The sequence below is a fragment of the Doryrhamphus excisus genome, chromosome 14 (genome assembly GCF_030265055.1).
Source record: "Doryrhamphus excisus isolate RoL2022-K1 chromosome 14, RoL_Dexc_1.0, whole genome shotgun sequence".
In the NCBI taxonomy this organism is placed as follows: Eukaryota; Metazoa; Chordata; class Actinopteri; order Syngnathiformes; family Syngnathidae; genus Doryrhamphus; species Doryrhamphus excisus.
Window position 1 is genome coordinate 3,173,297 of NC_080479.1, and position 25,212 is coordinate 3,198,508.

At 46.6% G+C, this 25,212-nt stretch overlaps 10 non-coding genes across 10 annotated transcripts; 3 read left to right on the plus strand and 7 right to left on the minus strand.

Annotated features, from left to right (window-relative positions):
- The first annotated feature begins 1,286 nt into the window (after window positions 1–1,286).
- Window positions 1,287–1,368, plus strand: trnas-gcu (transfer RNA serine (anticodon GCU)). The gene has a single exon. It is a non-coding gene; the product is annotated as a tRNA-Ser (tRNA).
- A 313-nt stretch (window positions 1,369–1,681) lies between these two features.
- Window positions 1,682–1,754, minus strand: trnak-cuu (transfer RNA lysine (anticodon CUU)). Its single transcript has one exon. It is a non-coding gene; the product is annotated as a tRNA-Lys (tRNA).
- Window positions 1,755–2,626: 872 nt separating this feature from the next.
- On the minus strand, window positions 2,627–2,700 carry trnat-agu (transfer RNA threonine (anticodon AGU)). The gene has a single exon. It is a non-coding gene; the product is annotated as a tRNA-Thr (tRNA).
- Window positions 2,701–5,105: 2,405 nt separating this feature from the next.
- On the minus strand, window positions 5,106–5,176 carry trnag-gcc (transfer RNA glycine (anticodon GCC)). Its single transcript has one exon. It is a non-coding gene; the product is annotated as a tRNA-Gly (tRNA).
- An 8,882-nt stretch (window positions 5,177–14,058) lies between these two features.
- On the minus strand, window positions 14,059–14,132 carry trnat-ugu (transfer RNA threonine (anticodon UGU)). The gene has a single exon. It is a non-coding gene; the product is annotated as a tRNA-Thr (tRNA).
- A 2,762-nt stretch (window positions 14,133–16,894) lies between these two features.
- trnav-gac (transfer RNA valine (anticodon GAC)) lies at window positions 16,895–16,967 on the plus strand. The gene has a single exon. It is a non-coding gene; the product is annotated as a tRNA-Val (tRNA).
- Window positions 16,968–17,788: 821 nt separating this feature from the next.
- trnas-gcu (transfer RNA serine (anticodon GCU)) lies at window positions 17,789–17,870 on the plus strand. Its single transcript has one exon. It is a non-coding gene; the product is annotated as a tRNA-Ser (tRNA).
- Window positions 17,871–19,145: 1,275 nt separating this feature from the next.
- trnat-agu (transfer RNA threonine (anticodon AGU)) lies at window positions 19,146–19,219 on the minus strand. Its single transcript has one exon. It is a non-coding gene; the product is annotated as a tRNA-Thr (tRNA).
- A 98-nt stretch (window positions 19,220–19,317) lies between these two features.
- Window positions 19,318–19,391, minus strand: trnay-gua (transfer RNA tyrosine (anticodon GUA)). The gene has a single exon. It is a non-coding gene; the product is annotated as a tRNA-Tyr (tRNA).
- Window positions 19,392–19,561: 170 nt separating this feature from the next.
- trnag-gcc (transfer RNA glycine (anticodon GCC)) lies at window positions 19,562–19,632 on the minus strand. Its single transcript has one exon. It is a non-coding gene; the product is annotated as a tRNA-Gly (tRNA).
- Window positions 19,633–25,212: the final 5,580 nt, after the last annotated feature.

Sequence of the window (25,212 nt, forward strand, 5' to 3'; positions counted from 1 at the left end):
CTGTGCGGGACACAGCTGGCAGCCTGCGTACCAGAGGTCTGTACACAGGCTGGAGATGGACCAGGTTGTGGTCTGATCTTCCCAGGGGAGGAAGTGCTGTTGAATTGTATGCCTCCTTGGTGTTGGCAAAACACAAGTCCAGTGTTTTATTGTCTCTGGTGCAGCAGGTGACATACTGGGTGAAGGTGGGCAGGGTGGAGGATGGAGAAGCGTGGTTGAAATCACCTGAGAGAAGAAGGAGAGCCTGCGGATGTTGTGTCTGTAGCCGGCCCTTGGCAGAGTGGATGACGTCACAGGCCTCGTCTGCGTTAGCAGAGGGGGGAATGTACGCCGCTATCGCGATAACGTGCGAGAATTCCCGCGGCAGATAGTACGGTCTCATGCTAACGGCTAATAGTTCAATGTCTTTGCAGCAGAGTTGCTCTTTAATAGTGATGTGCCCAGAGTTACACCATCTATCATTCACAAACACTGCTAGCCCGCCTCCTTTCCTCTTACCGCTCTCCTTTGTCCTGTCCGCCCGCAGTAGTGTGAATCCGTGTAGTGTAGCGATCGTGTCTGGGGTCCGTGTATCCAGCCACGTTTCCGTAAACAACATGACGCTACACTCCCGGAACTGCCTCTGATGCCGGGTCAGCGCCGCTAGTTCGTCCATCTTATTGGGGAGAGATCTTACGTTCCCCATGATGATGGACGGGAGAACTGGTCTGTATCTCCTCCTCTTGTCGCGGCATTGGGCTCCGGCACGGCTTCCCCGTCTTCTCCTCTTTACCTCCCGGGGAACCTCGAGCCTCTTGTGGGGCAGCGCCGCTGTGTTGCGGAGCGCCAACAGCTGGTCCCTACTGTAAACAATAGAGTTTCGGCGTGCGGTCGAAAACATCGTCGAAAAAATTATGAGAAATGCCAGCTCAACACTATCACTATGGTTGACAGTTGAACTGAGCATTTACGAAGCAGTTCCTTTAAGAATAACCTAGAAAAAGAATGAAAAAGACAGAATAAAGAAGAAAAGAACTCAACGAAGAGCGAGAGCTGCTGTAGCAGGCTGCCACCAGAGCGGCGCCAGAAAGAGTGAGTAAACATTATTAGCATGCAATGAATCAGAGTATAAGGTACGATGTCGGAGATCAAGAACGCTTTTGTTGGCAAAAAAAAGCCATAACATATCATTTCGACAATACGGGTATCAAACCCGCTATTTCAGGAAGGCTGCCACAATTTCTGCAAGACCAAAACACTAATTAAGATGTGTCATTTTGAGTCAACAAGACCATGTCCACAAAGGAGATGAGGTGACTGAGAGGTTAAAGTGATGGACTGCTAATCCATTGTGTTCTGCACGCATGGGTTCAAATCCCATCCTCATAGGACTGTACTAATGCACCAGTTTTGACACCACCTGTGTTTTTAGGAAACATCATTAGAATGCAATTAATCCAAGCATCCGGTACGATATGGGAGATTGAGAATGCTTTTTTGGCAAGAAAAAGGCATAATATACCATTTGGAGAATGCAGGCATCGATTCCACTTCATCTCACATGCGAAGTGAGCGCTGTACCATTTGTGGTCCTACAAGAATGGGATTTGTTTTTGTGTACTTCGAATGAAATGTTTTCCGCATGTTGCAGAATTTTCCACAGGAAAGAAATCTTTAAGATGTATCACCAAAAGAGCTGAACCGCCCAATGTGGGGCTCGAACCCACGACCCTGAGATTAAGAGTCTCATGCTCTCCCGACTGAGCTAACCGGGCCTTTTTCTGCCAAGATATCACTTTTTAATTTTTTTAAATTGATGTGGTCTTCTTGATGTTTGATCAATTCCACACCCAACCTAGTTTCTCAGGGAACAAAGGAGCGAGAGGTTCAGTCATAGCTGAGAACTTTGGAAGTGTAGTCATCTTAACCCTCCTGTTATGTTCATTTGCCAGGAACAGCCATGATGTTCCCGGGTCAGTTTGCATGTTTATTTATCTGAAAGATGTCCAACACCAAAAAAATCCCCACAAGCATTGTTAGTTATTCACTACTAACTCCATTACTAACTATTCTATCAATCTTTAGTGCAATGGTGTACCTTACCTCTCACAGGTAGTGGTTTAATTAATTTTAATTAATGAATTAATTGAATTAATCAGAGGCATCATGACCAGTCTGCATCAAAACATTATCCTGTGGCAGGTTTCTGGCATTGATTCTTAATTCAGTTGCCATCCCTGGTAGATGGTAATGGGAATGGTAATCATGCCCGCGTGGCAGGCGAGTCTCTTTGCTTGTCTGACGTCTGTGTCGCATCCTAATTGGCTGGCAGCAAATGTCAACAACACGCGCGCGGCCCCCGCTTGGCAAGTGAGAATTCTACCACTGAACCACCAATGCCACGTGGGGACACACTGTAAGAGAAAAAAAATTCAACTGTCAAGTGGATGAGCCTCTGCAAAGTGGCGCTGAATGACAAAACATCACAATGTCATACTCTTTGGATTCAAGCACCTTCTGGCGTAATGGGATCCACAACAATCACGTCAGCTGTGGATGCAACGTCAATTCGTTCTTGAAGGGCAAGTGACAAAAAGAAGTACATGGTTCACAAATCAGCTGCCAAAGTTTCACTGACCAAGCACCCAGGTACTGCTGGGATTTGAACCCAGGATCTCCTGTTTACTAGACAGGCACTTTGACCAGCTTAGCCACAGTGCCAGCAGTGCATCTGGCACCAACACAAAAACAGTTCGCAAATGGGGAAAAATGTTCATACAAGGGAGGGAGTCCAAAGTCCAACACATGTGTGAATTGAGAGTCCCTGGGTGGGCTCGAACCACCAACCTCTCAGTTAACAGCCAAACGTGCTGGGCCCCGTTTCACGAAGCAGGTTTAGTGAAAACTCGGAGTATGTTAACCCTGAAATGAGGGAAACTCTGAGTTTTCCGTTTCAAAAAGTGAGGTAAGTCAAACCAGAGACAGAGGAGTAACTCCAGCCTGTTTCACAGAGAGAGGTAACTTAACCTCGGTGTCAGTTACTATGGCAACAGACTCTGTGAACATAACCTGGTCGGGACCGGGTTTTCTTCAATGAACCTCAAGTTTCTTTCTGTCTCCGCCCTCTTACGCTACACACGGTGTGATTCATTCATTGTCGCGCGTGTTTAAAGCCAGTTTGGTCGTTTTTCATAATCACCATCACCAACAGCAGTAAAATAAACAGAAAGACAAAAAAAAATTTATTTGGTCTTCTTTATTTCCAACAAATAAGGGAAAAAAATGGTTTCTTACTTTTTAATTGTTACAATCATCAACACAATTCACCTATGACCATGCACCCACCTCTAACTTGTGTTTTAATAATTCAATTTCCAGATCCGTTTTAGTTATCTGGCGGTCCAGCAGCACCATTTCTTTTTCTGTTCTTTGTACTGTTTTTAATAAATGCACTTTGTAGATTTCTTTTTGTGGTAGCTGGGAACACATAAGGATGACATTATACAGTTACACATGAATTCCACTGAATTAACCTCTGGAATTTACTGAATACGTATCTCACTGTGTCAATCTGTGCTGTGGAGGTTGAGAGACCCTCTTCCTGCTGCCCAGCCATGCTCTGTTAAAATGGATAAGAATCCGTTAATACTTCAGTGTAGGCTAAAAGTCACTATAATCCACAAAAGCATGTAAAGACATGTGAATGGAGAGGAAATCAGTAACATCAAGATTTTACCTCTGTAGGCCTCTCAGGCTCCCTCTCAGACACCACAGAGAAGGCAGCAGACATTGTGGTCCCATCATCTTCATCATCCTGTTTAGAGTGTTGTGTTTCACTATGCTATACTTTAAATATGGCATCATCTCTGGACTATTGGCTACTTACAGTTAAAGTGGCACATGGATCCACTAGACCAAGTACGCCTTCAGAATCTGTTGAGACAAAAGAAAAACACATGAAAGGGAAATTAACATTGAAATATAGGCCCAAAAGAAGTTTGAGGCCTATGCCTATTGCATCTTATCAAGGCTGGTGGCTCCTGTGTAATCATGTCCGAGGATGAGGTTCCTCCAGGGATCCCCTCTGCGACTGGCCTCCCGACAGTCTGACTCATGGCCAGCTCCTCTGCCTCGGTCAGACGTGGTGGGGGTGGTCCTCCGCCAGTTTTGCGGGCATCTGCCCGCTTTCTGTTGGCTGAGTAGAAGTTAGATGTTGCTTTTCATATGTCTGATTTAACTGTATACAGGTGAGGACATTTATGTGTGTGAAAACAATATTATGTTGGAGTTAATGCACACTGAAACAGCTGCTGAATGATATTTAGTGGTAAACATGATTAAAAAGAGGCACCCTGACTGTTATGCTGAGGGCTTACCTGTTTGAACAATGTTTTTATATTTCATCTTCAGCTGCTTCCACGTTCTTTTTTCGCCGGTGGGATTACATCTAAGTGACATAAATTGTAGCTGTAACACCATTCTACTTGTTTGCATCTGTAGCCTAATATTATTGTGATTACATAAATGTATATAATAAATTTAAACTTACGCATTGACTCGAGCACTAATCTTCTCCCACGCAGACTCGCGTTCTTTCGCTGCTGCAGCCGTGTTGCTTTTCTTTTTAAAAACGCTTTCAAATTCGCCGTATGACCGCATTAATATATCCAGTTCCAGAGGACTGAAATACGACGATCTTTTCTTCTCACTCGTTGCCATGGTGAATCGAGGAAACGGGGCTCCATTGATCAGGGCTTTTTAAAGTCGTGGTGCACGCGCTTAACTCAGAGTGAACAAACTCTGTGTTGATTGAACCAATTGAAATCACCTGTTCTGAAACCCGTAACTCAGAGTTTCCTGTCTCAGAGTAGATCAACTCAGAGTTCAGGGTTAGACTCCAGAGTTGGTTGAACCTGCTTCGTGAAACGGGGCCCTGACCAATTGCGCGACAGAGACTACAACAGCATGACTGCAGTCAGGTTTCACTAAGTGCTGTCCACCTTAACTCTCGGGTGGTCCGTTCTCTTACTTTTCAGGTGTCATTCTGAGTTCTGCCCTTTCACAGGAAAAAGAGCCTTTGTACTTTTTCACATGAACTCTAAAGAAAGGTACAAGCGGAGATGCACTGCATTGGCTGGGAATTGGACCCAGGGCTCCCGCTTGGCAAGCGAGGATTCTACCACTGAACCACCAATGCCACATGGGGTTGCACTGTCGGAGAAAAGTGGCGGTGCCTTTAGTAGAAAAGGAAATCCTGTGCATCTGGCACGGACACAAAAACAGTTCACCAATGGGGAAACATGTTCATACAAGGGATGGAGACCAAAGTGTCAATTGTCACCAGTGAAACACCCTCGAGAGGTAAACAAAACAGCATGTCAAAGCAGAGCGTCAACAATCCTCTCAGTCACCAAGACTGCAAGGAGCAGATCAATGGGGGCAGTGGACCCCATTATCCTCTACCCAAAATTTAGACCACGAGTGCAGAGAATGCGGACCGTGAAGGAACAACAAAAGCCCCCGTCGACAACACCCTGCCCCTCATAACCCCCCGGCCCCATAACCAACAGCGCAGAACCCAGTGAACTGCGAAACACCCCCATCAAGGCAACCAACCGACCAGGTAAAGGTAAAGAAAACAGCATGGCACGGAGAATGCGGTCTGTTAAGGATGAGTTAGTCGATTTTAGCTGGAAACATTTGATGCAATGGTGTCCTGTGGTCGATTAGCTCAGTTGATCAGAGCGTGGTGCTAATAAAGCCACGGTCATGGGTTCACCCCCGTACTGACCACTCTTCTTTATCTGCTCCAGGAACAACAAAAGCCCACGGCAAAAACCCATCGGGCCCCATAACCAACAGCGCACAACCCAATCAACTGCGAAACACCCCCATCACGGCCGCTAACTGACCGGGGAAAGGTCAAGAAAACAGCATGGCAAAGCAGAGTGGTGGCAAACCTCTCGCGCACCGTGACTGCATGAAGCAGATCAATGGGGGCGGCCACCCCATTGTCCTCTACCCAAAATTTAGACCCCGAGTGCAAAGAACGTGGACCGTGAAGGAACAACAAAAGCCCACGTCGACAACACCCCACCCTCATAACCAACAGGACACCAGGAAAACCTATCCAAGGGTCAATGTACGTCAGGTTGGAAGCGTCGAACCAGGGTGAGGTTGACACACCTTGTCTGGTCCTCAGGGCGTCCGTGGCACGAGGTGAGACCCTACGGAAGTAGCACTATGCACTAGGCGCTCCACATCAATTGACAATACTGTTATTGGAGGAAGGAAAGAAATCAGGGCACAAACACCAGTCATGTTCTCGGTCGGTAACCTATCACTCACGTCGGGTCCACCGCACCACTACCAGAGGTCAGCCCTGAGGAGCGACCAGAAGAAGGCATCCACCAGTAAGGTAGAATTACACTAAGAGGTATTAATGCCGGGTTGTACAAATCGGGAACCTGTGGAAACGGTAATGCACATACATTTACCTTTCGCCACTGTGCTGCTGAATATGGGCTTACCTTTGACCTCTGTAACCCCGGGGTGCGCGAATGGCCTACAATTAGCCAATAAAACAAAGGATTCCTTGTAGAATTTAGGCAATCGATCCCACTACCTCTCACATGCAAAGCAAGCGCTATACCATTTGAGCTAATTCCCCTGCTTTTCCTGAATTGGCAGAGAAGGTCCAGTCTCAGAACTATATTGGTTCTTGAATTAACTCAGAGCAAATGACTACTGGATCGTGGGAGGGAGCAAAGCAGTGGCTCAACATATTTGATAGTGCATCCCATGCCAGAAAGCTCGAGGAGCCACAGAGGAACAAAAGATGGCTGACATACCTCAAGACCACATTGAGCCTTCTCCACCAATTACCTATGGTGGCATGGATTGTTTTGGCCCCTTTCACACAAAACAAGGGCATAAAGAACAAAAACAGTACAGTCTACTATTCACTTGTCTATGTTCTGGAGGTGTTCATATAGAGATGCTGGAGGACTTGACCACTGACTCATTCATCAATGCCCCAAGATGCTTCATTGCCATCAGAGGTGCTGTTTGGCACATCCGATCAGATCAGGGAACATACTTAGTTTGAACTAAAAATGAAATGGAAAAGTCTCTAAAGGAAATAAACACAGAAAGAGTAACAGAATACCTGGCAGACAAGCAATGCAACTTTGTCATAAATGCAAGCCATATGGGAGGTGTTTGGGAGCGCCAGATCAGAACCATCAAAAACGTGCTCCTTTCAGTCCTAGCAAACAGTGCTGGCAGGTTGAGTGACAGTTCCTTGAGAACCTTTCTTTAGGAAGCCATGTCTGTTGTGAATAATCACCCTCTTACTGTGGACAATGTAAACAACCCATGTGTCTGGAACCACTTACACCTAACCACCTGATTACCATGTAGTCATCTATTCCCATGCCACCACGTGTTTCCAAAATGGCGCTGCGGACGGCTGCCTTGGTGTGTTGGTCCTCCAGCACCTGGACTCCGCAGGAACCTATGCTAGGATCCTGTTTGTGGACTTCAGCTCCGCCTTCAACACCGTCCTCCCAACTCTGCTCCAGGAGAAGTTCTCCCAGCTGAGCGTGCCTGACTCCACCTGCAGGTGGATTACAGACTTCCTGTCTGACAGGAAACAGTGCGTGAAGCTGGGGAAACACATCTCAGATACAAAAACCGTCAGCACCTGATCCCCCCAGGGCTGCGTTCTTTCTCCTCTGCTCTTCTCCCTGTACACAAACAGTTGCACCTCCAGTCACCAGTCTGTCAGGCTCCCGAAGTCTGCGGATGACACCACCCTCATCGGACTCATCTCTGACGGCGACAAGTTTGCCTACAGGTGACAGGTTGACCATCTGGTTACTTGGTGCAACCTGAACAACCTGGAGCTCAACGCCCTAAAAACAGTGGAGATGGTTGTCAACAGGAAGAACTCAGCCTCTCCTGTCCCCATCACCCTCTGTGACTCTACGATTGACATTGTGGAGTCCTTCCGCATCCTGGGTACCATCATCTCCCAGGACCTCCAGTGGGAGCCGAACATCAGCTCCCTCATCAAGAAGGCACAGCAGAGGATGTACTTCCTACGTTCCTATGGCAGCTGAAGAAATTCATCCTGCCAAAGACAATGTTGGTGCACTTCTACAGCTCCATCATTGAGTCCATCCTCACCTCCTGCAATCTCCCGTCCCTCCAGGATCTGTACGCCTCCAGGACCCTAAGGCGTGCAGAAAAGGATTGTGGCCGATCCTTCTCAACCCGGACACAGTCTCTTTGAGAGGAGGCTGCGGTCCATCAGGACCAAAACCTCACGCCACAAGAACAGTTTCTTCCCGTCTGCTGTCAGCCTCATCAACAAGTCCCGGAACCCCCCCCTGACACTGTTCACACCCCACCTCTGCCTCATCCTGCCACTTTGACACTCTATATGCGTTAAATTAACGCTCAGTTTGGACTCCTAGGAAAAACAATCAGACTGCAGTTCCGGAACAACAAACAAAAAACAGACTGTGTACATATATTTATACTGTATACTGTATATTTTGTATTTTCATTTTTTAATAGATGTGTCTGCACCTACTTCACCAAAACAAATCCCCAGTCGAGGTCAGCAGGCCCCGTCTCCACTGTAAACAGTGTGGACTGGGCAATGCTTCCCTTTTCGGAGGGTCCGGACGGTTTGCCAGAACCCCTTCGAGGCCGACCAAAAGTCGTGCTCCATGGCCTCACCGAATTCCTCCCACACCCGAGTTTTTGCCTCGACAACCGCCGAAGCCGCGAACCGTTTGGCCTTACAGTACCTGTCAGCTGCTTCCGGAGTCCCACAAGCCATCAATGCTCGATAGGACTCCTTCTTCAGCTTGATGGCGGCCCTGACCTCTGGTGTCCACCATCGGGTTCGGGGCCTGCCGCCACGACTCGCACTGACCGCCTTGCGGCCGCAGCTGCGGTCAACCACCTCAGCAATGGAGGCACGGAATATGGCCCATTCGGACTCAATATCCCGGTCCTCCCCCGGGATGCAGGCGAAGCTCTGCCAGAGGTGAGAGTTGAAGACCCGACGAACGGGAGACTCTGCCAGACGTTCCCAGCACACCCTCACTACTCGTTTGGGTCTACCAGGTCTGTCCAGCATCCTCCCCCGCCATCTAATCCAACTCATCACCAGGTGGTGATCAGTTGACAGCTCAGCCCCTCTCTTCACCCGCCTGTCCAGAACATGCGGACGCAGGTCTGATGACACGACTGCAAAGTCGATCATAGACCTGCAGCCTAGGGTGTCCTGGTGCCAAGTGCACTTATGGACATCCCTATGTTCGAACATGGTGTTAGTTATGGACAAACTGTGGTTCGCACAGAAGTCCAATAACATCACACTTCCCGGGTTCAGATCAGGGAGGCCGTTCCTCCCAATCACGCCCCTCCAGGTCACACTGTCATTGCCTACATGGGCGTTGAAGTCTCCCAGTAGAACGACGGAGTCACCAGGACTCCAAAAAGACCGGGTACTCCGAACTGCCGTTTGGCGCGTACGCACAAATGACAGTTAGGACCTTTTCCCCAGCCCGAAGGCGTAGAGAAATTACCCTCTCGTTCACCGGGGCTGACTCCAACACAGAGGCACCAAGCCGGGGGTCTATTAATAAGCCTACACCAGCTCGCTTCCTCTCCCCTGCAGCAACTCCAGAGTAGAACAAGGTCCAGTCCCTCTCGAGGAGTTTGGTTCCGGAACCCAAACTGTGGGTCGAGGTGAGTCCGACTATGTCTAGCCGGAATATCTCAACCTCTTGCACAAGTTCAGGTTCCTTCCCCACCAGAGAAGTGACATTTCATGTCCCAAGAACCAGTTTTTGGCCACCGAAGACCAGGTCACCCATGCACCCGCCCTTGACCGCCACCTAACACACAATGCACCGGACCCTTATGCTTTCCCCCCGTAGGTGGTGGGTCTACGAGGGGGAGAGCCCATGTGGCTGGGGGTGAAGGCCCGACCACCAGGTGCTCACCTGCGAGCCCCTCCCCCGGGCCTGGCTCCAGGGTGAGGCCCCGGTATCCCACATCTGGGCGAGGTACGGTTCCTCCTCCTCCGTCACCTCCTCAGTGGCAAAGCTTCGGGGTGGACAAGTTCCGCCCGGAATTCCTCAAGGCTCTGGATGTTGAGGGACTGTCTTGGCTGGCACGTCTCTTCAACATTGCGTGGAAGTCGGGGACAGTATCTTTGGATTGGCAGACCAGGGTGGTGGTTCTCAAGAAGGGTGACCGGAGGATGTGTTCCAACAATAGGGGGATCACACTCCTCAGCCTCCCTGGGAAAGTCTATTCCAGGGTGCTGGAGAGAAGGGTACGACCGTTGGTCGAACCTCCGTTACAAGAGGTCCAATGCGATTTTTGTCCTGGTCATGGAACACTGGACCAGCTCTACACCCTCACGAGGGTGCTGGAGGGTGCATGGGAGTTTGCCCAACCAGTCTACATGTACTTTGTGGATCTGGAAAAGGCATTCGACCGTGTCCCTCGTGGCGTACTTTGGGGGGATTGGTGGCACGCTACTACGTGCTATCTGAAAATTTTTTTGAAAATATTTTGTCTTTGAACTGTTCTGCTTTCATGTTTTTATGTGGCTGTTTGTGGTGTGGCGGTGCCACTTCCGCTATTGTTCGTTATTTACGACCGCCGCAGTATACCTATTACACGTAGTATACCTATTAGCATTAGCAACAGTTACATTACATTAGCAACAGCTTCAGCCAAAGCAAAGCCAGGTAAAAACTTAATCATGTGTCCATTTGTTCTCATAGTTGCATCTTGTTTGAACCAAATTACAAATGTGTATTTCATCGTTTTATTTGCCTAGAGCCCAAAAAAGATTGTCCATCCAAACTTCTCTACTTTGGGGGGATTGGTGGCACGCTACTACGTGCTATCTGGTCCTTGTACAAATGGGGCAGGAGTCGCATTGTCAGTAGTAAGTCGAGCCTGTTTCCGGTAAACGTTGGCCTCCGCTAAGGCTGCCCTTTGTCACCGATTCTGTTCACAATTTTCATGGACAGAATTTCTAGGCGCAGCCAAGGTGTTGAGGGAATCTGTTTCAGGGGCCTTAGAATCTAATCTCTGCTATTTGCAGATGATGTGGTTCTTATGGCCTCTACGGGCTGTGACCTTCAGCGCTTACTGGGACGGTTTGCATCTGAGTGCGAAGCGTCTGGAATGAGACTCAGTACCTCCAAATCAGAGGCCGTGGTTCTCAGTCGTAAAAGGGTGGAGTGCTCCCTCCGGGTTGGGAATGAGGTCCTACCCCAGGTGGAGGAGTTTAGGTATCTTAGGTATGGTCACGAGTGAGGGAAAGTGGGAGCGTGAGGTCGACAGATGGATCGGCGCAGCCTCGGCAGTAATGCGGTCGCTGTAACAGACCGTCGTGGTTAAAAAAGCTCTCAATTTACTGGTCGATCTATGTTCCCACCCTCACCTATGGTCATGAGCTTTGGGTCATGACCGAAAGAATGACATCTCGGATACAGGCAGCTGAAATGAGTTTCCTCATCCTAGCTGGACTCATCCTAAGAGATAGGGTGAGGAGCTCAGTCATCCGGGAGCGCTCAGAGTAGAGCCGCTTCTCCTTCACATCGAGAGGAGTCAGTTGAGGTGGCTCGGGCATCTAGTCCGGATGCCTCCCGGACGCCTCCCTGGTGAAGTGTTCCGGGCATACCCAGCCGGGAAAAGGCGCCGGGGCAGACCTAGGACACGCTGGAGGGATTATGTCTCACAGCTGGCCTGGGAACACCTTGGTGTCCTCCCGGTGGAGATGGAGGAGGTGGCCGGGGACCGGGAAATCTGGGCTTCCCTACCAAGACTGCTGCCCCCCGCGACCTGGACCTGGATAAGCGGAGGAAGATTGATGGATGTGGAGGTGGAGAGGTGTGACATTTCTGATCAAATTCAGAGGTCATGTGTTGGTCCCAAAAACGGTCACTTTTTTACACCGATGAAAGGTATAAAAACAGCCCTGTTGCATTCGGAATCGGACCCGGGTCTCCGGGTCTGCTGAAACGACCGAAACATTCCCCATTCATTTCCAATTATAGCGAAAGCCCATTATGAATGTAATATACTTTTGTCCAGGAGTGGCGCTGTGGCCGCTTCTGTCCTCCATCCATGTTGAACTTCGGGTAATAAACAGCACAATTGCCGAGCGAGTGAGCGACGAGACGGACAAAAACATGGTAAACTACAGTAAAAGAAAACAGCACAACACAAATACTTGAAAATATTTTGTCTTTGAACTGTTCTGCTTTCATGTTTTTATGTGGCTGTTTGTGGTGTGGCGGTGCCACTTCCGCTATTGTTCGTTATTTACGACCGCCGCAGTATACCTATTACACGTAGTATACCTATTAGCATTAGCAACAGTTACATTACATTAGCAACAGCTTCAGCCAAAGCAAAGCCAGGTAAAAACCTAATCATGTGTCCATTTGTTCTCATAGTTGCATCTTGTTTGAACCAAATTACAAATGTGTATTTCATGGTTTTATTTGCCTAGAGCCCAAAAAAGATTGTCCATCCAAACTTCTCCAACTGCTGCCCACACTGGACCAGTGAAGACTGGAGGGAGGGTATTTCTGTTGGACCACAAGCGCTGCCGACTCCAATGAAGTCCACAATTGACGATCTCCTAGATAAACACTAGCAAAGACCCCAACAGCATGCTGCATCCAACAAAATTGCACATTTCTAAATACATAAAACACAACAGTAAATTTCTCAACACACATCATCTTCACTAAATACCAGCCCAGAGAAACTGCAACATACACAGCAGCTTTGGTAGTCGCGAAGCACTACCAAAGCTGCTGTGCCTGTAGTGACACTGCCTGCAGCGATGGTTATTTCACCACCTCAAAATATCAAGCGGATGGGACATCAAACACATGACTTTTATCAACGAGGCCCTGTCAGATACTCTTATTGCTGCAGAAGGTCTGACAGACCCTAAGATGCCGTTTAAAGATTTCAGTCAAACAGACTTCTTCCAGCAAGAGCTGGATGAGACAAGAAAGAGGGTGGAGGAAAAACAGCAGAAGAAGAAGGAAGAGGGAGGAATCTCCTCCACCCCCTGTCCGAAAGTACCTCTGCAGGATGCAGCTGAAGCAGGGCCCGAAAAGCCCCCACATCCACGCTGGCTTCTAAGAAGTACATCTACTGTCCTGCCAAAGTGTTCTCCATTTATAGAGAGCACAGGATGAAAAAAAGAGATGAGCTGGAAGGAGTTCCAGGCCTCTCCTTTCTATGAAAAGGAGAAACAAAGACGGCAAAATAAGTGAACAATACGTATATTTATTATTCATAACTGCTTACATGTAGATTATTATTTATTTTTTATTATTGAGAGTGTTCTTGAGTGTGGTACCCTGATAAATAAATATTATTTGTTACATTGCATTGATCCTCTCGCCCGAAGACAGCTGGGATAGGCTCCAGCACCCCCGCGACCCTTGTGAGGAAAAGCGGTAGAAAATGAATGAATGACATTGCATTGATTTTGTATTTTATTTCAAGCACTGGTATCAATATAAGCCTGATAGGAATAGTTTGTAATGATATAGGGATTAATTGGAAAACAATAATATTGTGGAGAAGAAAACAGTGACTTGACTGATGACTTAGACGGGATTTGAAAACCTGAATTCATTTCTCTGAAGTCTCTCTGCTTCTCCGACGTCTCTCTTGCATCCCGATTGGCTGGCAGCAAATGTCAACACCACACGCGCGGCCCCCGCTTGGCAAGTGAGAATTCTACCACTGAACCACCAATGCCACGTGGGGACACACTGTAAGAGAACAAAATTCAACTGTCAAGTGGATGAGCCTCTGCAAAGTGGCGCTGAATGACAACACATCACAATGTCATACTCTTTGGATTCAAGCACCTTCTGGCGTAATGGGATCCACAACAATCATGTCAGCTGTGGATGCACCATTGACTCGTTTTTGAAGGGCAAGTGACAAAAAGAGGTACGTGGGTCAGAAATCAGCTGCCAAAGTTTCACGGACTAAGCAGCCAGGCACTGCTGGGATTTGAACCCAGGATTTCCTGTTTACAAGACAGGCACTTTGACCAGCTAAGCCACAGCGCCAGCCGAGTAAGTCACCCTGGCAATGCTGCCTTTACTCTTCTAGACATAAACTGCTCCAACGCTGAGATGATGCCATTTGTCGTGTGTCATTCGGTCAGCAGGGGGAGAATCCCGTATATTTGGCACCGATACAAAGGGTTTACCAATTGGGAAGAATGCAAGGGCTCTCCACAAGTGTCACACAAGGGTCTAGAAACGGTCCCTGGGACTGACACAAATAACTAGGCTGTTAATCTGGACTAACTGTTAGAATAAAATGTAAATTCAATTATTATAGTGTTAAGTTATCACCCTTATATCCGTTTGCTTAGACAATAGACAAAAGTCTTGAGTGTTTTAAAGCAGGAACATTCCATGACGCTGACCAGCAACTCCCAGCACCACTAATCTTGCAGGTGCCTGGGAATGCCAGCAGTGGCCTTGAAGATGTTCCTGTTCATCATGCAAAATGCGCCAAGATAAGAACACATGCACAAAAAGTAATTGCTCTCACATACACACACACACATAGACAACAAGTACAGCTTGTGCAACTGCTTGCTTCCCCCTCCCCTTAGTGTTGCACGACCATGTATTAGGGACCTCCTAAAGAAAATAAAAAGAGAGGAGCATGAATGGCATCCTCAGAGTGGAGCGGCATGTCACTGGGTTTGTTTTTTCACTCTTCTCGCTGCGAGAAATTTTGAATTTTGTTGTCTGTCTCTTCTGTAATTAAAGTGTCACAGGAGTTTGAACCTGAACCTGAAGTTTGGTGCTGCATTCAGGTTGCAGTCTCTAATGAGGTGTGGGTTTGAGTCCCAATTCTGACAGCTTCTTGCATCTTGAAGTGGCGTCACCCTTCATTCTAAAGTGGCCGAGGCTGCTCCTCCTGGGCAGTAAACCAGGGGTGCTTTTCAACATGACTGCTGCTGAAAAGTATACAAAGCAGACCTATTGCATTCTGGGGTCTTGCGTTTCTCCAGAAAACAGTCTTTGTTCTTCAACATGACCTCTGATAAAAAGTATGAAAACCAGAGTCATGGAAATACCAGTAGAGGACTGCTGGAATTAGAACCAATGAGCCCCTCTTTGCTAGGCATGTAATTTGACCAACTAAAGCATAGTGCCTGCGAAGCATGCAAACTTGAAAATGGTGCCTTCAGTAAAAAAGGAAATGCTGTGCATCTGGCACCGACACAAAAACAGTTCACCAATGGGGAAAATGTTCATAAAAGGGAGGGAGCCCAAAGCCAGACACATGTGTCAATTGAACGGCCCTGGGTGGGCTCGAACCACCAACCTCTCAGTTAACAGCCGAACGCGCTGACCAATTGCTGCATAGAGACTACATCCGCATCACTGCAGTAAGGTTTCAGTAAGTTTCCACTTTTGACAGAAAGTTGCAAATACTCAAGTGCTGTCCACCTTAACTCTCAGGTGGTCCGGACTGTTACTTTTCAGGTGTCATTCTGAATTCTGCCCTTTGGCAGGAAAAGAGCCTTTGTCCTTTTTCAACATGAGCTCTGGGTAAAAGCTTAGATATACTGTATTGGCCGGGAATCAGACCCGGGCCTGCCGCTTGGCAAGCGAGAATTCTACCACTGAACCACCAATGCCCGCCTGAGGTGCCTATCTTTTAACTGGAACTGGAAAGGCTTGTGTAGCCCCGCACACAAACCAAGTGTCTTCCTCACATGCACACCCAATGTGGGTCTCAAACCCAGGACCCTGAGAGTAAGAGTCTCATGCTCTACCCACTGAGCTAACCAGGCCTTTTTCTGTTGTAGATATAATTTTTTGTTTTTCTTTTTTATCGATGTGGCCATCTTCATGTTTGATCAATTCCACAGACAACCTTGTTTCAGAAGGAGCGAGACTTTCAGTCATCTGTAGTTGTACAGACTCCGACTCAGGCCACATCTTTGTACCCGACATTTCCAATTTATGATCACTCTTCAACCGCCCCTGAACAGACACCCATGTCCACCCTCTCTTGGGGAACTATTGACTCGACTCAATTAAATGACACACTAAAATCAAAAGACCATAGTTGGAATCCTCCCAGTCTCGTTGGCATATCAACGAGTATGTCCACACCCCGAGGTTATCAAACTCGCTCCCAAGGAAATGTTGTAACTCGGGAAAGCATTAATGGCAAGAAGTAGGATTAAGAATCCTACTTCTTGCCAAAACCTACCCTTTGAAGTAGAAGGAGAAGCCTACCCTATGGTAGAAGATAAGATATGCCTTTATTCACCCCTCAGTGGGAAAATTTGCAAGTTCCCGCAAGTTCCGCAACAGCTGTGGGAGTACCTCAGTATGTTTACAGACCATGGACTCCTCATAAATTTAGATAAATAGCCTTATCCATGCCAAAACCACACAACAACCTTGACCAAATCCTGACTGACATAACTGACTTGGTACATAATCACCGTCTCAATTTAACTGAATTAGCCCGAATGTTGACATTGACCACAGGCTCCAAGTATGGTGCTTTTTGTACGGCCATTTAGCCAATTTGGCCAAAGGGGAATTCAGAACACGCTCATGGCCCATTGCCATTTTTATGGTACCTGGCAACTTCAACCAGTGAACTCCACTGTACCGCTTATCCTCATCAACGGACTGTATTCCCCACCCGTTACCAGCATGGGGACATTCCAACCCAAGATGAGAACACACTGGACCAGGTACACAGCAACATAGTACGTGGCACAGACACAGCGTCACCCTTCCCCCACTTTTAGCCCAGACTGAAAAAGCAGAGAAACACCTTTGCAGCTGAAATTGCTTAGTTGGGAGAGCGTTGGACTGACTATCTAAAGGTCCCTGGTTCAATCCCAGTTTTCAGCACAATCGCTGTTTACATGGTGAGTTGGCAAATAAAAGGTGTAAAGGTGTGACTTTGTTCTCTTGATTTCATCAACATCGATCACGACAACACAGCCAGACAATTACATATTAAGACCAGACAAGTGCAGTTGGGAGGTGACGTACAACAAATGTTCACAGCATTAGGTCTGCAAAGTGTTCAGCTGATGCACATTTACTGGAAAGGAAAATGGGCTTTTGTCACTGTAGCCATGCCGACACAAGCTAAAATGTTTCTCCCGCCAGGACAACACCCACATGAAATTCAAGCTTTGCTCGCAGACAAATAAGAACCAGCTGAAATGAGCAATCTGCACCTCCAAGTCTGAGTTTATGGTTCTTGCCCAGAAAAGCATAGCTCACAGCCGTAATTGTATAGTGGTTCCTACTCTGTGTTGTGGCCACATCAACCCCGGCCGATTCAGGGTCATGGCAGGTGTGTGTTGCTTTTGTAATTGTATTGTCTGAAAAGACAAGATTGTCTGTCCACTTGAAGTGTGGTGCTATAAAAATACACTAGTTTTGACCACACCTGTATTTTTAGTAAACATTATTAGCATGCAATGAATCAAAGTATAAGGTACGATGTCGGAGATCAAGAACGCTTTTGTTGGCAAAAAAGCCATAACATATCATTTCGACAATACGGATATCAAACCCGCTATTTCTTGCATGTAGAGCAAGAACTCTAGCCTTTGAGTTAAATCCCCCCGCTGCACAGGAAGGCTGCCACGATTTCTGCAACACCAAAACACTAACTAAGATGTGTCATTTTGAGTCAACAAGACCATGTCCACAAAGGAGATGAGGTGACCGAGAGGTTAAGGTGATGGACTGCTAATCCATTGTGTTCTGCACGCATGGGTTCGAATCCCATCCTCATCGGACTATACTAATGCACTAGTTTTGACACCACCTGTGTTTTTAGGAAACATCATTAGAATGCAATTAATCCAAGCATCCGGTACGATGTGGGAGATTGAGAATGCTTTTTTGGAAAGAAAAAGGCATAATATACCATTTGGAGAATGCAGGCATCAATTCCACTTAATCTCACATGCGAAGTGAGCGCTCTACCATTTGTGGTCCTACAAGAATGGGATTTATTTTTGTGTACTTCGAATGAAATGTTTTCCGCATGTTGCAGAATTTTCCACAGGAAAGAAATCTTTAAGACGTATCACCAAAAGAGCTGAACCACCCAATGTGGGGCTCGAACCCACGACCCTGAGATTAAGAGTCTCGTGCTCTCCCGACTGAGCTAACCGGGCCTTTTTCTGCCAAGATATCACTTTTTAATTTTTTTTAAATTGATGTGGTCTTCTTGATGTTTGATCAATTCCACACCCAACCTAGTTTCTCAGGGAACAAAGGAGCGAGAGGTTCAGTCATAGCTGAGAACTTTGGAAGTGTAGTCATGTTAACCCTCCTGTTATGTTCATTTGTCAGGAACAGCCATGATGTTCCCGGGTCAGTTTGCATGTTTATTTATCTGAAAGATGTCCAAAACCAAAAAAATCCCCACAAGCATTGTTAGTTATTCACTACTACTCCATTACTAACTATTCTATCAATGTTTAGTGCAATGGTGTACCTTACCTCTCACAGGTAGTGGTTTAATTAATTTTAATTAATTAATTAATTGAATGAATCAGAGGCATCATGACCAGTCTGCATCAAAACATTAACTGAAATCCTGTGGCAGGTTTCTGGCATTGATTCTTAATTCAGTTGCCATCCCTGATAGATGGTAATGGTAATGGTAATCATACCCGCGTGGCAGGCGAGTCTCTTTGCTTGTCTGACGTCTGTGTCGCATCCTGATTGGCTGGCAGCAAATGTCAACAACACGCGCGCGGCCCCGCGCGGCCCCCGCTTGGCAAGTGAGAATTCTACCACTGAACCACCAATGCCACGTGGGGACACACTGTAAGAGAAAAAAAATTCAACTGTCAAGTGGATGAGCCTCTGCAAAGTGGCGCTGAATGACAACACATGACAATGTCATACTCTTTGGATTCAAGCACCTTCTGGCGTAATGGGATCCACAACAATCATGTCAGCTGTGGATGCAACGTCAATTCGTTCTTGAAGGGCAAGTGACAAAAAGAAGTACATGGTTCACAAATCAGCTGCCAAAGTTTCACTGACCAAGCACCCAGGCACTGCTGGGATTTGAACCCAGGATCTCCTGTTTACTAGACAGGCACTTTGACCAGCTTAGCCACAGTGCCGGCAGTGCATCTGGCACCAACACAAAAACAGTTCGCCAATGGGGAAAAATGTTCATACAAGGGAGGGAGTCCAAAGTCCAACAAATGTGTGAATTGAGAGTCCCTGGGTGGGCTCGAACCACCAACCTCTCAGTTTACAGCCAAACGTGCTGACCAATTGCGCGACAGAGACTACAACAGCATGACTGCAGTCAGGTGTCATTAAGTGCTGTCCACCTTAACTCTCGGGTGGTCCGGTCTGTTACGTTTCAGGTGTCATTCTGAATACTGCCCTTTCGCAGGAAAAGAGCCTTTGTACTTTTTCAACATGAGCTCTAAAGAAAGGTACAAGCTGAGATATACTGCATTGGCCGGGAATCGGACCCGGGCCCCCCGCTTGGCAAGCGAGAATTCTACCACTGAACCACCAATGCCACATTGGGAAACACCATCGGAGAACAAATTAAATTGTCGAGTGGATGTGCCTCTGCAAAGTGGCGCTGAATGACAAAACATCACAATCACAACACACGCACATGATGCCAGGGGAGGCCGAGTACTAACAGAGCTGAGCGAGAGGGCATAAGAAAAAAAATAGTGACCTTGTGGTGGTTACCCGACAGCACCAAGGATATGGTGCACGTCTGATGCGTAATGCATGCCAGGTGATGTTCATCTAGCGAGTGGACATTCTTGTGGGGGACAAGCTCAACAGTAGGAATGTTGAGAGAACTGACCAGTCCGCTATCAATGAAGTTCTCGTCCGCCCCAGAGTCAATTAATGCTGTGGTAGGAGAAGCTTCCCCCGCCCAGGATATCGTACCTTCCACCTGAAGTCGGCCCACCAAAGCGGATGACGCAGCCGGTGTGGTTGGAGCGGGCAGTGCCAGCAGCTGGGGAATATCCCTGGTGGAGGAAGAGCGTTGGCGTCCTGGGCGAACTGGACAGCGGGAAATTGTGTGTAGGACTCCCACAGTACAGGCACAGCCACAGGCGTGGACGGTGACTCCTCTCCGCTGACGAAAGGCGACTGGCTCCCAGTTGCATGGGGACGACACTCCCGACGTCATCAGACGGCGCTCCGCTGCTGGAGCAGGGAGGGAGGAGTGGTGCCGGAAGAGCCCCAGGAGGTGGGATTTGGAGCCGACATGTGGGTCGGAGAGGCTCCGCTGTGCGCTGCGCTCCCGCAGCCGGTTGTCGAGTCGAATGGATAGCGACAGAGAGCGGCTGGAATGACAAGGCGCTGTGGAGCGCATATCGGGCGAGTGTTAGAATAAAATGTAGATTATTTTGTTAGTTATCACCCTTATATCCACTTGCTTAGACAATAGAAAGTGTTTGAATGTGCTGAAGAAGGAATGTTCCCGTGACCCTAATCAGAGACCCTCAGCGACCCCCAGGTCCTGGAGGTGCTTGGATGCACCAACAGCGACTCTGCAGATGCTCATGTTAATCCTGCAAGAATGTGTCAAGATAAGAACTCGTAAAACATTAAAAGTAATAGCTCTCACATACACACACACACATAGACAAACAAATACAGCTCGTGCAACTGCCTTCTCCACCCCCCCTTAGAGTTGCACGATCATGTAGTAGGGACCCCCGAAAGAGAATAAAAGGAGAGGAGTGTGAACTGCATATTCAGAGTGGAGCGGCATGTCACTGGGTATGTGGTTTCACTCTCCTCGCTGCGATCAACTTGGAATATTGTTGTCTGTCTCTTCTGTATTTCTGTATTGAAGTGATTTTACAAGTGTCACAGGAGTTTGAACCTGACATTTACTTGGTTCTTCGAGCCAGATCCCAAGATACCTGAGGAGTCCAGTTGTGGAGCGGACAAGACAGAAAGACCGTGGCCACGGCAGACAAAACCCTTTGACGGGCTGTCTTCTCAGCTCAACAACTGGAAGCTGAAGGTTGACGGGATACCTACGGAAGAGACGACAACAATCAGTAAGACACTTTTGATCAGAGTGTAGAGTAAAAGGGCGCCGTCCCTTTGTGTTGTGAGTGAAAGGGTGGCATCCCTTTGTGTTAAAGCAGGGGTGGGCAAACTGAGACCTGGGGTCCACATGCAGCCCGCTAAGGGTTTTTGACCCCTAGAGCTGAGTGCGGCCCGCGAGTCAATAAGGTTTGTCACCCGGTGCTAAAAGCCTTGTGTATACTAGTCGCTGGCAAGCAAAGAGACGGACTCGACAGTCTTCTGTAGGAAGACGAGCTGGCAGTCTTGTGTAATAAGATGGACCCACAGTGTTACGGAGTTGGCGGTCTTTCACAATAAGACAGAGTTGGCAGTTTTTTGAACAAAGACGGAGTTGTCGGTCATGTTAGGCTAGAAAAGGAGTGCCTCCGCGGTGAAAGGCCTTTTCGGGGTTTGAATGTGAAAACGTACGAATGAGTGTGTGAATGGGAGATTTTGTCACTAGACAGGTCTTCATATTAAAGGGTGAGAAAAAGAGTAAGTCTTTGAGGAAGCAGAGGCAAGAATTCTCCACCCTCACCGGGGTAGAAGCTTGAGAAGTACCTCAAAGAAAAGTTCATTACTCTCTCACTGACAAACAACCCTGTTGTTAGTTTTCCCTAGGAAGCTCATCACAACAGGGACCAAATTATTCCCAAGATGGGAAATAAAAGTGGAAAAACACAAGTCAAAAGGGAGGAACTAAATTGCAAGGATTGGTGTTACGTGTTTCAGCACCAACCAACCAAAATAAAACATCTAGAAATATGGATTAACAAGTATGGTTTTGACGGACAATTATCGATCCCTAAATTAATAAAATTGCAACAGGATATTGCAAAAAGGAACAAGAATCAAACCAAAAAAATGCAAAAGCAAGGGTATGATGACCTGTCATATTGGAAGGAGTTGGCAGAGAGAAGGCAAAAAGGCGAGGCGAAGATGGAAGAAAGGAAGGCGAGAGATAGAGCAGAAAAAAAAGGTTGTAAAAAGGAAGAGTTATATAAGATAGTAAGGGAAGTTTTACTTCAGGAGTATCAGAAAGATGAAGGAAAAGTAAATGAGGAGAAAGACGCAGACACATTTTTTACACGAAAGGAAGGTAATGAAAGTAGGGTTATGCCAACTAAAGGAGTGAGCAATAGTAGTCAAAATGATGGTGTAGTAGGTGGACAATCACAATTGTATCCACAGTTCGCTGAACCCCCACATTATGACAACCACGATGTCAGACCATCAGTGCCATACCCACCACAAACAAGAGCTAAACCTTTTTCTGTTGAGTGGTCAAAACAGATGGGAGAAGTATTTTCTCCTAAATCACCACCTAGGGTTTCACCGGAAACCGATGCGTTTCCAATGATAGAAGTACCGAACCCTAATGTAGCCAATGATGAACGTCCCACAATCCTAGTGTATCGTACATGGACACAGGAAGATGTAAAGAAGGCCTTAGATGGTGTCACACCTGTAAAAGAGGACGCCGTAAGATTTATTACAGACATGAACAACTTGAGAATGTCATACCACCTGAACGGAATAGAAGTACAACAAGTGTGGATGAGAGCCTTAGGGCCAGAGTGGTGTCTGTGTAAAGGAAATTGGAGCCCCACATATGGCAATGGCCAACCTGTGGCCCATGATGACCCCACATTGGAGCAAAGAATCAATCAGTTGGAAGAGAGAGTCCTAGCAAAGTTCAGGAAAAGAGCTAATTACTCAACAATAGGACAATGCAAACAAAAGAATGACGAATCATTTGATGAGTATAGAGTGCGTATGATTACGGTATTCAAACAAAATAGCGGCCTTGCTGAAGATGATGAACCCACAGGCCCATACCAACAACAGTTAAAGAATGCGATACATGCTAATTCAAATCCTGGCATAAAAGGGTGGGTTGATAAACATTTCATCGGAATGCCCACAGCAACTATGGCAGACTATATCACACACGTGCAGCATGCAGCATGCAAAATGCAGGTGTTAAGTAACAAAAATAAGATGCAAAAAATACACACCTTTGTTACAGATAACGGAGAAATCCTCTTTCAAAGTCAAGGACGATTCAGAGGAAAAGGTAGAGGAACAGGTAGACAGAATGTATGAAGCTATCCCAACAATACTGGATGTTGGAATTGCGGTGAAGAAGGTCACTTCTCCCGTGATTGTGACAAAGGCCAGTTCAAAAGGAACCAAAAGCCATATTAGGCATGACTAGGCTTGTCTAAACAAATAGAACCAGAACAAAATGATGAACCAGTAGTAGAATTAAATTTACAAGAGGTATTTGCCTTTGAACATCGCAGAAGTCACATTGGAAGTGAATGGTAATCCAATCAGATTTCTTTGTGACTCGGGAGCATGTAGAACAACTTGCAGATATGAATTTCCACATTCAAGATCTGCAGGCAATACATGGCTCAGGACAGCAGGAGGAAAATTTGACAATAATGGTCAAGTCCCTACCAATAACGTTGTGGTCCATCAGATGTAGGACTAATTAAAAGTGCCCAACCTGTACAAATTAAAGCTAAAAATGATTACAGGACATGTGTTAGGCAATACCCAATAAAACCAGATGCATATGAAGGAATAAAACCAGTGATAGAAGAATTGTTAAAAGCTAAAGCCTTAGTAGAATGTAACAGCTCAAAATGGAACATCCTTAATTTTCCAGTGGGAACAAGTGCCACTCTCTGTGGGATGGAGAATGATACAGGACAAGCTGTAAATCAAGCTGTGGTGGCAAGAGCACCTTGTGTGCCTCACCCACACACATTGTTAAATTCTTTACCAACAGATGTCACATGGTTCACCATAGTAGGCATCAGTAATGCATTCTTCTCCATTCCAATACATAGAGAAAGAAGGTTTAGGTTCGCATTTACGTTTGCAGGAAAAATATACATACACACGCCTACCGCAAGGATATTGTGAAAGCCCGAAAATGTATTCACAAGCAATGATAGCCATTATGTCTATGTTTAATCCCCAAATGAAAGCCATATATTACTATATGTAGATGACATCCTACTAGCGTCACCAGATAGGAAGTCATGTGAGGAAGACACAATAGCCTTATTACACCATTTAGCGAAAGAAGGCCTTAAAGTGAGTAAAGACAAAGTACAATTTTGTAAGCAATCAGTGAACTACTTGGGCCATCAGTTGACAGGACAAGGACAAACTATTCTAGCTGACAGGAAACAAGCAATTTTAAATGCACCTAAACCACAAACAACAAAGCAAATTATGTCCTTCTTAGGACTCACTAATTAGATGTAGATGTTGGATTCCAAACTATGCACAAATAGTGTCACCATTAACAAACTTAATGTATAAAAATGATGTCACTCTTACAGTGGAATGAGGAGGCAGAAAAAGCATTCTGTGAAAAAGAGTACTGGTAGGAAGTATGATTCTAGCACTGCATGATTACAGCAAAACATTTAAACAAACAGTAGATTATAAAGATGTGAAGTGAGGCCGAGGTCATGTACTCAACTCAGTCTTACCAAGAGTATGGTGCAAAGAAACAACCAATAGCGTACTACTCTTGTAAGCTAGATGCAGTAGCATGCGCCATCTTACATTGTGTGCGGGCTAATAGCAGCATCTATGGCCGTGGAAACAAGTGCAACCATTATATTGTTCCATTTACTAGTACTGAAAGTACCTCATGCGGTTTCCACCCTGCTATTGCAGACGAGCATGACATTTTTGTCTCCTGCTAGACATCTGTCTTTTGTCTCAACCACATGTAACACTTGAGCGATGCACCACGCTCAACCTACCCTTCTACCACTCCCTGAGGAAAGCGAAACACATGATTGTGATGAACTAACAACACAAACTACAAAGTGTAGACCAGACTTATTAGCTCAGGCACTAACAAAAAGAGGAGATTTTTGTAGATGTTTCCTCAAAGAAAAATGATTTGTGGAAAGAATCATAACTGGCTATGCAGTCATAGCGCTTACAGAAGCATGCAAATTAATGAAAGGTTAAAAGGTGACAAATTATACCGATAGCCAATATGTACATTGAACAG